The following is an 11,333-nucleotide window of genomic DNA, read 5'->3' as shown; positions in this document are numbered from 1 at the left end:
TGTTGCCGTGTAACCATCCACTCAGACATTTAAATTCGTCTGACTCTGAACAGATCCATTAAGTTTAGGAAAGTCCACATTGATCATTTTCAGGGAGTAAGCTTCTCTATTTTGTGATTAAAGAAAATTTTGATTTTTTTTCCTGCACTCTTAACAGGTTTAAAATATCAAAACATTGATTTGACGTGTCACTTTTTTAATAGAGAGAATAAAGCTCATGCTGTTTTATTTTGTAAATGAATGTTTTTGTATTTCAACAAACTTGTATGATATCCTGGCTCTTTGAGAAGTATTTTGCAAGATACTTAGATAACCTGCTGTTGGAAAAATACAGACGTGACTTTTATGAATGTAGGCGTAGTACAGATCTGTTGGTTTTTGCTACAGTGCAAGACATGAGGCCTAGGAGAGATTTGCTGCGGATTGCCAGGAGGACAGATCCCAGGTCTCAGTCTCCCCTCCTGTAAAATGAAGTGGCTGGACTGTATTCTTCCCTCTTTTAAGATGAGTTTCCATGAGCCTATGTCTTCTGTTTATATTCAGGACTATTAGCAATATCAGATTAAATACTGTATACCCCTCCCTTCCCCCGAATCAAAGTGTAGTATGTGGTACGTAAGCTTTTAGTTACCTGATTCTCGTTTCTGATCCTACAGGCAATTTTTGTGTTGCATCTTTCCCGGCAACCTGGAAGGTCTTTTTAGCCATAGGTGGCACAGATGCACCTTCTTACAGTCTTAATTTTCCTGTTTGTCAAAGAAGGCTTAAACAACGTGATTTTATTTTGATATCTTTGCTTAACGCTTCAGAATAGCACAATTTCCATTGTGTCTCTCTACGTGTAAAAATTACTCTGCTTATATCTTAGTTTTATTCTGTCATCTCGCTGTGAACATTTCAGACTTGCTGTGCAAACAGTGGCAAAATCTGACTTTGCTTCCAGTGTTAGAAACCAGTGAGCCAGGATTTTAAAAAAGAGCTAGAAGTGGCCTCTGGAACACCTTAAAGGTGAAAAGTGTATTGAGTTCCCTGAGTATTGACCCCGCCGCTGTCTGTTAATTGGTGGGAGGTGATTTGGTACATATACGAAGGGGTGTAGTGTTTTGAATTGGGTTTGCGTGCACGTGCTGCCACTGAGCCACGTGAGCCTGAGTCAGTTCGTTCTGAGTTTTTCCCTCGTCTGTGAGATGGGGACGCTGGTATCTGCTTTGTAGAATTGTGAGAATTAGAAATTATGTAAAGTGTTTCCCACAGTGTGTATGTCAAGAGGGCTCTTAAACTTTAGCTGCTGTTTTCTGTGAAGCCATCATTTATGGTCTTTGGCAATTACTAAGAAACAGGAAAATAAGAAAAGCTGGTTTTATGATGAAAGATATTTGAGGAGGTTCCATAGTTCCTATACCCATAATTTAGCATTTAGCAGAGTTAGAACTGTTACACAGTCGCCCTGAACCAACGTTAAGCCACAGAATTTTTTGTTACTTTATATATGTTGGGGCTTAAGGGGATCCAATACTTATACACATGTTGTCTCCAGCAGCCAACTGAGAGATGACACAAAAGACTAGGCAGGCGATAAATGTGTTCTTTGTTACTGATGAAGCCACGTTCTCCATGAACTTCAGGGCTCTGGGAAAATGCGTGTCATGATTCTGTGTCCCAGAAGTAGAGACTCACCCTGTCGCAGGTATCTCTGGGCCACAGCGAGCCTTCCCTTGAGAGGATGTGCCCCATCATGCACAGGGCTGTCCTGCCATGGAGCTGAGCATCCCGGTTGCTTCCCAATGGTGGCCAACACTGGAGGGAAAGTAAGGGTTTCATATGCCTTGCTTGTCTCCCCGGAATCACAACTCACTCTGTTAGTGTGACGAGGGCTAGCTGTGGGCCAGGGGTCAGGGTTGTGAAGGGAGAAGCACTCTCCATGGCCCAGAGGAGTGGGGAGGAGGCATCCCCTAATTCAGTTTAAACTGGTGGTGGGATGGAACAGAAGGCTGCTCCCCAAGAGTTTATAAAAGGAGAAATAAGGATTTCCTTTGGGACTTAGTCTAGCCAGGAAACACAGAAGATGATTAGAAGGGAGACTTGTAAATCACTTTAATATTAAGTTGACGTTTGTTGAGCACCAAAAATGTGCTGCATTCTTTTCTGAGAGTTTTACAGAAATGAATCCTTCAATCTTCTCAACAAGCGAGTAAGGAAGGTTTGATTGTTATCCCAGTTTTACAGTGTGGAAATTGAGGCACACAGAGGGTAAGTAATTTGGCCAAAGTCAGAAAACTAGTAAGTGGCAGAGCTGGTATTTTAACCCTGGCTGTCTGGTTTTGAGGCTCACAGAGATGAGCTTTGGTTGTTTAGATGTACCTGCATGCCTTGATCTCTGTACCTCTGTGCATCATTTAGCCCAGAAAGACAGAGAAAGGAGAGTTACACAGGTGCTCACAGTCGAGTATCGGCCACTGTCCACGAAGAGTGCACCGTGATAAGCGTTAATTGTTTTCCAGGCAGTAGAACTTTTCGTATAACAGAAATTTAGTCCATTGTGTTAATCTAGAAACCCTTCCTGCTCTGCTTCTGTCCATGCTTGCCATGTGACTGCCTGCCCGTGATTAGGCCGTTGAGGAGAAAATGTACTCATGGTTGAGCTCTGATATTGCAGCCTGGTTCATAGTTTCACATCTTCTGTTACATTAATAAGTTAAGTTTCTGGTTTTCTTGCATCAGTGTCTCATGAGTTTGGTTAATGTGAAACCAGTCCATGGGAGCCCAGGGGTGCTGACTGCATAATTTTTGAGCACGTTGTGGCACTTCTACCCATGCAGTCCTGACTGGAGTATGTCCGCCTTCCGCACTGATTTCCCCCAACAGCAGGGTCCTATCCCACACCCGGATGTGAGGCTGGGAGCTCTCTGAGTAGGCCAGTCAGAGGCCAAGTCCACTAATCAGAAAATGATGAAGTACCTGATAGTGGGTTTAATAGAAGAAAAGGGCTTCCAGGAAGTCTGATGGGCTGTTCAAGTCCATTTGGTGAGAAGCTGTCCACTGTGTGTGGTTGAGCTTCTTCTTTGCTGTTGAAAAGTCTGGAGTAGATGAAGGGACTTTAAAAAGCAGAAAGGAGTGATTTCAGGTGGTACATCCACACCGGTGAGAAATGATGGATGACCACCTGTGTGAGGCATAGACAGAGTCCTACAAACTTCATAAAACAACTTTAAAAGCTCTTCCATCTGAGTGCAGTTCATATGGGGTCCAGTTAATCACTGGTTGCGCTGAGCGGGCAAGTAACTGATGATGACAGAAAGGACACGGAGGCATCAAAACGGTCTCAGTCATGTTCCCTGTTTAAAGGATGTGGCACAGTGTAATATATTTGAGCTGGTTTTTCACTGAACAATTTTTAGTGTTTTCTGGGACTCCCCAGTGCCCCAAGGTTCCATGCAGCTGGGAGTCCCCTCTGTGCAGCTCCGTCAGCGCTTGCCCTGGGCTGACGCGGTGTCCCGGGGAGCAGGACGGTCAGCGTCCCCGGCTACTCCGAGCCCCGTCTCCTCATCCGCAGGGCCGGGTTTCTCATCCATGTCTACTTAGTAGGGTTGCTGAGAATCACACGTGATGGTTATCAGGTGTGATTTCTGGTTGTCTCTGTGATTGGCATATAGTCAATATTTGATAGAAACACTTTTTTTTTATTGTAATTGTGGCTTTTACATTGCAGTGGTTTTTAGTCTGTATTTTTTATAACTTTATTCTTATTTTTAAATATGCCCTTATTTTTATTTATTTTTTGGAAGTACTGGGGACTGAAGCCAGGACATTGTGCATGCTAAACAGGTGCTCTACAACTGAGTAATAGCCACTCTCCTTGTCTGCACTTAAAAATACACATTGCAATACACAAAAGAGCTCTTAAACACCATCATGGGACCTAGTCTCTGTATAGGCAATTGAACACGTATACTATTTCAATAAGAATAAATGTTGTTGGGACATACATTTCTGAATCTGTTAATGTGCTTAAAAACGATCGTAGCTAGTGATAAACACAAGACTTGGATCCAGAACTTCTTAGGGTCTGTTTTGCCATCATGGGAAATTACATTCTACAGAAAAGGCTAATTGGGTCTCTTTGATATTTGGATGGTTTAGCAGATGATCAAGGCTTTCAAAAGCTGACAGTTTTGTATTTTAAACTAACTACAAAGTTATCTTCTAGAAGTTGTAAGTCTTAAGCTTTTGAAGTGCCCAGTAATCCAGGGGGTATGTGTCTGTGTCTGTGTGAACGTTTGTGTGTGTGATTTCAGGAAGGTAGAAATAATTTCCATATAGACTTTGATACCTTTCTCCTCCAGTTCAAGGTATAGGCATATATTTACAAAAATAAATTGATTTTCTTTTGTCATTTGGCATATTGGTGGGAATAAGTGGTTCTCATACTTGTTTCTGAAGTGTTGTGGAGCATGAGCTTAGAAAACGGGAGGAGAAAGAGGCAAGGAGGCACTTCACACTTTATGCAGGATATGAGAAACAGTAGCTTTTCTTTTCTCTTTTCTTCTAAAGCAAACTGGCACTGAAATGTAACATACTATTACTCAGAATTGCTTTTCTAATCAGATACAAGGGCCTCAGGTTTTTCAAGACAACATGAATGATGAAATGTGTGTTAGCGTTTATCTTTGAAAGTAGTTTTATTTTTCAAGTAAAAGGCTATAGCCTGTTCTTTCTTCCAGTGGTACATGAAGTGCTCATTGATCCAGGTACATGATCTATGTGCTTAGTTTCTTTGGGTTTTTTGTTTTTTTAAGTGCTTGTTTCATTGTGGTGAACATTATGGTGAAACATTATGAATGTTTAAAATTTTTGGATTTTGATCTTTAGAACATGTTGATTTGTCAGAACTTTTAAAAACCTGATTGTTCTTTGGTCGTAGTTTGGTGGGGCACCCTATTGGTTTCTGCTGTCTGTTAAAGAGTGAAATTGTTCCTCTAGCCTGCAGATCATTAAGTGAATGTTTTGCAGTGTGCCTTTAAAATTCATTGAATGCATTGAGCATGTTTGTCCAGTGAATTTTGAATTCACTCATAGTATTACTTTGCTTTGGTTCTGTGGCTTTTGCTCCTCTCCACAAGAATTTGAATTCTCTGTTGCATTTTGTATACGTGTTCTTAACAGGGGAAGATATTTTGCATTTTTTACAGAGGTGGGTTTTCCCATCCCCTCTGAATGTCTTCTGTAATTGATACAACAAAAATCTGTTATTGCAGTGCTAAATTATTTCATAAACTATTTTTTGGCTTAATCAGAAACAATGACAAAGAGTGATAATAAAACATACGAAAACCTTCCTTCCTTTGAAGAATATATATCAGGTGGTTAGGCTCACGCATGCTTTGTGCCTGACACACTTATTCTCATGTCATTGTGTATCATGATTCGGAGATGGAAATACTTCAGGTTTATAGATTTTTGTTTTAACATTTGTGTTGAATTCTATCTTCAGGCTGATGTTTTCTGTTGGGTTTGTGGAAAGTGTAGAAGAAGGGAAACAAATGCTTTGTCTTGTTTTCAGGAGGCCTGAGTTGCTGATGATAAAAGAATTGAGGGTGGGCTGAGGAAAAGAGTGACACTCCCTCTCCTCCCGGTTGAAATTGATGAAAAATGAAATCAATTAAGTGTATCGGTATTTGACCAATAGAAGTTAGCGAGACCAAACTGGCTAGTTATGCACAATGGAAAGTATTGAATTCACCTGCAGAGTTAGGTGCTTTACCAAGTAGCAGCAGCTTAGAGCAATAAGAAAAATCAGTCCTATGATGAGCTATAAAAATTATATAATATCTTTTGTTTCTGAAACTTTTCTACTTAAATTGTGTAGAGCTAAAATTAAGTTTCAAGCACCAGGAGTTAAGAATGTGGGTGGTTCTGTGGGATCATTATTCAGGGATGTGCCTAGACCCTGCTAGAGTGGCTGAAGCTGGCAGGAAATGACCCAAAACCAGGATTTGTCATCCCAGGGTGTTCTCCATAATGGTTCCATTTGGGAGCCCTTGATTGGGTTAACAAATTGTAACAGACCCCAGCCGCCTGTCAACTTTAAGAAGAAAAAATATGCTTAGTAACTGCTTTGCAAGCAGGGGCCTGTGCATCCTCACTCCTGTCTCCTTGCCTTAAAGAGCAGAGACAATGCTTTGCTTGCATAGTTGAGGTTTTAGATAGCACTCTGCTCATTGCAAAGCAAGGACCCAGGACCTCAGCTATAAAAGCTGGGCTTGTGTGCTGTTGGATAGTCTGTTACCCCCACAACAAGGACCTGGCTGGTCTGGTTGTCTGCTTTGTAATTCACATATCTAAAGAATGTATTTTGTTCCTCTCACCCCATGACTTCCCTAAAGATACACTAAGACTATGCACTCCTGGTGGATTCTACAATCTCTGTCTCATACAGACTTTGCCCAAGTTCCTGCTTACTATCACACAACTGTTAATGACTATTTCCTTTGATTAAACACAGTAAATATGGGAGAATTTGAGAGGCTCGTGGAGTAGGCTCCCTACTCCCTATCGATTTCTGGACTTTTTCCACTGTCTTGAATAATCATTCCGTGTCGGTAAGATTTCTGCCAGCCAGAACTCAGAGTTCCAGGTGAGAAGGATGCAGTTTTATCTCTCCTACCGGAGGGAGAGAGAGAACATAATTGAGATCTGCTTCCTTGTGGTTCACCTGCAGCCTTCTGGCCTCTGCTCACAGGGCCTCTATCCCAGGACTGACCACAGCCTTTTCTTCCCTTGTCAACATTTCCTGTGCCTTTCAGAAGTTGGTCTCTTCTCTACAATTCAACCCTGGCAGATGTGATGGTGGTCAGCGTGCTGGTGGGCAGTCACTTGGGGCTCCCAGGAGCCATGCTGATACTCCTGAGTCTCTCATTCGGGATAACAGAACTGTGGAGCACCGGAGGAAGCCCATTCATGCGAGGTCAACACAGCATTGCATCATTTTCATTTTACTTTTGAATTTTCAGTGGAGTAATTACTTGTAGCAAACTGTTCCAGATTTTCGGCCACCTGCTTTCCTCACCACCATTTCCTTGTTGGCTCTGGTGCTTGTTTGAAGAACCAGGTTTCTTCTCTGGTCATTTCTAGCAGCTGGGCTTGCCGAATCCTTGATCATCATTTGAAGCAGAATGCTTCTTCGTGATGTCAAACTGATTTTCCTATTTGTGAATATTTCATGTACACTCAGCAACTGTTTCAAGTGAAATGCTCTTATCCAATTTCGGTTAACTCACATTTGCTGATCTCCTGCTTTCATGCTGAGGGCAGTTTTTCTTCCTGTAATAAAAGCTCGCAATTTGCATTTACTATGGGAAGGTACTGGCCCGAGGTGGCTTTTGTTCTTAACAGTTTTAATACAATTCACCCATTAACATATACAGCGGTTTTTACCCTATGCCGAGAATTGTGCATCCCAGTGAATCTTAGAACATTTTCATCCCCCCAACAGGAAGCCCCGTACGCATAAGCAGTCTTTCCCATTTTCCCCATCCTCCCCCAGCCCCAAGGAGCCACTCTTCTCTCTCTGTGGATTTGCCTGTGTTGGACATTTCATGTAAACCCAGTCATTTCAAGTAAATGGAACCGTCTATTGTGACTGACTTCTTTCACACTGAGTAACGTTTTCAATTTTTGTCCACGTTGCGGCCTGGGTCAGTACTCTATGCTTTGCCATTGCTGAATTATATTCCACTGTATGGCTGGGACCCACTGTTTACCCATTCATCAGGTGATAGGCATTTTTTTTGTTTCTGCTTTTTGGCTGTAATGAATAATGGCGCCGTGAATATTCCTGTAGGAGTTTTTATGTGGACATTTCTTTTCAGTTCTCTTATGTGTGTGCCCAGAGAGCAGAATTGCTGGGTCATCCAGAAACCAAACATTTCACTCTCTGAGGCCCTGCCAGGCTGTTTTCCAAAGTGGCCACGCTGTGTTACGTCCTCACCAGCAAGGGCTGCGAGCTCCAATTAGTCTGTGTCTTCATTACTGCTTGTTACACTTTTTTAATTATAACCTATTGTAGTGAGTGTGAAGCGGTTTCTCCTAGTGGTTTTGACTTTATTTCCCTTAAAGCTAAAGATATTGAACATCGTTTGATTGTGCTTATTGGCCATTTGTATATTTTCCTTGAAAAATACCTTTTCAGATCCATTATTCACTTTTTAATTGAGTTGCCTTTCTATTGTTGAGTTGTAGGAGTTTTTTTCTTATTTGGAGATACAAATTCCTAATCAGATAAATGATTTGAAAAAATTTTCTCCTGTGTGTTTTTTTTCACTTTCTGTATGGTGTCCTTTGAAGCAAAGTTTTAAATTTTCATGAACTCCAATTTATCTCTGTTTTCTTTGTTCCTTGTGCTTTTGGGGTAATATTTAAAATCCGAGGTATTTTATTTAAACTTTTATATATAAAATAACTTAATTCTTAGGACCGTTCTAGGAGATGGGTGCTGTTGTTCTTCCCAGTCTGTGGATAGGAGACTGAGATGCAGAAAATTTCACTGACATATCAGTGTTACAGCTACCCAGTGTTGTGGGAGTTCAGACCCTCATGTTTGTCCCGAGCATCTGTGCTCTTCCCCTCCATGCTCCACTCCTTCCTGGAATTGTTAATGAAAAAGTCTTTCCTTTTTTGATTTCTTGTTAGTTTGTTTTCTCATTGGGGACCTCATCACCTCATTTTCCTTGCAGAGGTCAGTGTAGCTTTATTTTAGGTCTCATGTAGGCAGAAGCATTGCTATCAGTTAACTTCTTTATTACTCACCCTCGAGTGATGATTGTTGCTAGTTGACCCAATCAATTCATGCTTAAGTCTCTCCTGCTCATGACACTAAAAACAGTCATGACTTACAGAATGCTCAAAGAAGAAAGTACCTGATTGATTTCATTTTGCTACCCAATCAACCCAATCAAATAAAAACCCCGGTGTTGACACAGATTATAAGCCCTCCAGAATATGGTCACTGTCTTCTTTGTGTTTCATTTGTTTGGTCACAGTGTCTGGATAGTGCCTTGCTGTCCAGCAGTTTTGTTAGGATACGGTGCTCGTGAATCATTGTAAGGACAGTATTTGGACAACAGACTGTGTTGTTCATTTCACGAGGGAAAAGAGCATATAGAAATACTGCTCAGTTCTATTTTAAAATTAAGCTTGGAATTTTGAGGAGAGTTCAAGAAACCATACAAAGCTCTTTTTCACTAACTTTAGATCTATCTTATACACATTATGGTTACATAGCAGAGTAACTTATCAACTAAATTTGACAAGAAGAGTGTATTATTGATTATTTGTTTTAGTTGAAATATTCTACCTGGGATAAAGTAATCAGTGCCCATAAATGAACAAATATGTTTGTATTTCTATGCAACATGGGAGCAGACTTCATATGTTTCTATATAATATATATGACTGTGTGTTTTAATCTGTCTGTCAGTGTTTTTATACTTTTTCAGCAATGTTGTAACTTTAGAATTCTTCTAAGAAAATCACCCCCGATTCTAGTGCAGTTTGTACAGTGTATCCTCTCTTATGCATGGGATTCCACTGTCCCCTCAGTGAGGAATTTCCTCTCCTATTGAGTCAGTAGCAGAGTTAAAGGAACTGTGATTTCTAGGCCTTTGCTCTCCATGTGTTTGCAGTTGGCTGTCAATCACAGTTTTCCCTTTCTTGAGTTTTCATTGTTAAATTAGAATTATGGAAATAACTATTAATATGTTGCATCGGTCTCCCTAGAAACTTGATGTGTTTGTGCTTTTCAGTTTTCAATTTATGAAAAATTTAAACTCACTTTTTTTTAAGTAGTCCTTTCTCACTAGATATTTGTTTAACTCTTTATAGTTAAAATATTTTTTTCCCAATGAATGAATCGGTGTGCATGTTTTAAAAGGTACGTTACTTTTTAGTTTTCATATTGTAACAGTTATATTCATTGTAGAGAATTTGGAAAATAAGGATAAAAACAATAATAACTTAAAGATGGCCTCTAACCTCACCTGGAGATACAGTTGTAAGGTTTGATATTGAGAATTACAGGTCCTCTCATGTTGTTCTTCTTCTTCAAGTATGTTTTTGTCACTTAGACCCTCGAATTCCCATATGAATTGTAGCAGCAAGCTGTCAGTTTCTGCAGAGGAGCCTGCTGGGATTGTGATCGAGACCACGTTGAATGTATGGATCGCTCTGGGGAGCACTGCCATTTCAAGAGCGCTGTCTTCTGATCCAGGAATGTGCGTGGTGTGTCTGTCCAGGTATTTAGGTCTTCTTTAATTTTTTTCAGCAATGCGTTGAGTTTACAGAGTATTATTTTACTTTTTTTTCTTTGCCTTTATACTGAGGACAAGTGTGCAAGGTACCGGGATCAGAAGTGTATTTGAGCCCCGCCACTTGCTGCCACCATGGACGCTGTGCTCTTGCTTTGCCCTCTGTAAAATCTTCCACAAAATAAGACCTCAGTAACTCTCTCTTGAATGAATGATTATATGATTGTTGGATGATGCTTGAGAGTCCTTGTGATGATGTCTTTTTCTCAGCCTTTCCCCTCTTCTTAACTATGCCCTTTCTCTTCCTTTCCTCCAGCCTGGTTTTCAGCCTGCCTGTGGCATTGATTTTCCCTGTCTGTAGACTCTTCCTTTCACTGGTACATGATAATGTTACATGGGGGCTGTGGAAACTTGCTAGATATCAAGAAAGAACAAATCCATTGCATGCTAGTATTTTTAGACTGTGGTATTTTTTATCGATTGAAATTAAATGAGTCACACCACCGGAGCCCTCCCGTGAGCTCTTTTCGCCTTCCTACAGGTGATACTGCTCTTGTTGCTGCATGTGCCCTGCCCCCAGCCTTGGTTTTGGAATTGAGAAAGTCACCCTCAGTGGAGCCCTCTCTTTAAAAGATGAAGAGAACATTTGCTCCTTCTCCCTCGTTGGGGACTTGGATGAGATGAGGTACCAGATAAAGAATGGAGCCCCTCCTCATTCTGACCCCTGCTCTTTCCGTTCCTTTCTCCAGGGGAAAAGAGTACAATTGAACAGTATAAAGATTGATTGTGAGCTAATGAGATAGACAAGACAACCGAACATTAATTAAATATCCTTTCATGCCGGAAACAAATGAATTATACACACAAAAAGCACATAAATGACGGTAGTACTGTGGTTACAAACATGGGTCCGAGTTCGAGTCCTGCTCTGGAGTGACCAGCCCTGTGAGTTGGAGAACTGGTAGGTCGGCTTAGCCTCTCCCGGACTTGTTTTCTGTCCTGCAGAGACGGGGCTCGCTAGGCGTCCCTCCC

The 11,333-nt window shown here is 41.0% G+C and overlaps 1 protein-coding gene across 2 annotated transcripts in view; it reads left to right on the top strand.

Moving 5' to 3' along the window:
• Positions 1 to 10,022: 10,022 nt before the first annotated feature.
• The window catches only part of LOC140694632 (trafficking protein particle complex subunit 9-like), a 35,477-nt gene continuing 34,166 nt past the window's right edge, over positions 10,023 to 11,333 (top strand). For both annotated transcript variants that reach the window (XR_012070210.1, XM_072957771.1), the window contains exon 1: positions 10,023 to 10,289. The gene's annotated coding sequence lies outside the window, so the exon portion shown is untranslated. The remainder of the gene's footprint in view (positions 10,290 to 11,333) is intronic.

The sequence above is a fragment of the Vicugna pacos genome, unplaced genomic scaffold (genome assembly GCF_048564905.1).
Source record: "Vicugna pacos unplaced genomic scaffold, VicPac4 scaffold_68, whole genome shotgun sequence".
In the NCBI taxonomy this organism is placed as follows: Eukaryota; Metazoa; Chordata; class Mammalia; order Artiodactyla; family Camelidae; genus Vicugna; species Vicugna pacos.
Note: the sequence above shows the minus strand (reverse complement) of the source record. Positions and strands in the feature narration are given on the sequence as shown.